Source organism: Charadrius vociferus, unplaced genomic scaffold, assembly GCF_000708025.1.
Source record: "Charadrius vociferus isolate BGI_N301 unplaced genomic scaffold, ASM70802v2 scaffold213, whole genome shotgun sequence".
Lineage (NCBI taxonomy): Eukaryota > Metazoa > Chordata > Aves > Charadriiformes > Charadriidae > Charadrius > Charadrius vociferus.
The window spans coordinates 348,123-349,580 of record NW_009647828.1 but is presented as its reverse complement, the minus strand read 5'-3'; positions in this window follow the sequence as shown (position 1 = coordinate 349,580).

Sequence of the window (1,458 nt, the reverse complement as noted above, 5' to 3'; positions counted from 1 at the left end):
CCCCGCCTTTGGGACTTGCAAGAGTTGCTGCTGCTGACATCTAGTGACAGGCAGAGCCGGCAAGAGGAGTTACCTGGAGCTCTGACAAAGCCTTCCCCACGGAGGGAAAAACCTACTCGGGGTCTTGCCCAGGAGGTGGGCTGACAGCAGGGATGCTCGGGGTGCGGAGGAGGCAGTGCTGGGTCGTGCCGGACTGGCCGGGATGTCCCAGTCCCTTCGATACCCCCAAGACCTTTTCCTCCCCAAGTGGCTACCAGAAGGGGACCGGCTCGTCCTACCCCCTGCCTCCCCACAACCTTTCCTGGTCTATTTAAGCACAGACTCATTCCTGGGTTTGCTATCTCAAAGAAACACAGGGAGGGGAAAACAAACAAACAAACACCAACACCCAAAGCGGAGCTGTCGGGGTTGCAGCCGGCAACGGCAGGGAGCGAGGCGGGTTTGCGGCCAGCCCCCGGGGCTGCAGCCCCTTCATACACGGCTCTTCCCAGGGAGGCGGGGAGCCCCGGGCACTGCACGCAGGAGAACCGTCCGCTCCGAGCTGGGGAGAAGCGGGGTGCGAGCGGGATGCGAGCGGGATGCTCCAAACACGGGTGCTGCGGACCACATCCCCGCGGATACCCGCGGCATCCCACGGGGAACAGCATTTCCAAGCCACGACAGGGGAGGAGGGCTGTCTTGAGAGCTCACATAGGGATGGGGAGGACGTCTGGGGTCCGCTCCCGGTGCAAACAAAAAGCCCTGAGGACAGCCCAATTTTTGGAGGGCGCGAGGAAATCTGCAGACGGAACCCCTGAGCGCGCACACACACACACACACACACAGATGCTCGTGTCACGCCGGCGCTCAGGACACGGTACACGGTGCTGCACAGCACAGTGGCGGAGACAGGGCTGCCAGCCCACTCCCACCGGTCCCGAGACCCCGACATTTTCCAGCTTCACCATCACCGTGGGGCTGCCCGGCGGCGTGCAAAACCTCCCTGCCGCCCCCCATCACGTCCCTCCAAGCTCCTCTTCCCCAGCAAGAAGAGCCTTAATCCCCTGGATAAATTTAGCCATTTTCGCGGCAAACAGGACTGTCCGGAGTGACAGTAGGAAAGATCCCAGCGGTTGGGTCCAGGGCAAACGAGATAACAGAAAGCTGGGTGATGCCACCCCAGGGTTTGCCACTGCTCCCGGGGTGCTGGGGAGGGGGACGCCTCCCGTGCCCGAGGGTGGCCGAAATGCCTCCGCAAGTAAACCCCAGCAGAAAGTTGGTGTCCCTCCCGCTCCCTTCCCCCGTGCCACCGGGCTACTCACCCAGGAGGATCAGCGTGCAGAAGTAGAGGATGCCCCTCATCCTACCGCTCGGCACGGCTCGGATCACACCGACTCGGCACGGCACGGCTCGGACCGACCGGCCCGGCACGGCTCGGCACGGCCGGCGCAGGCGGTGCCGGAGGATGCGCGGAGGCTG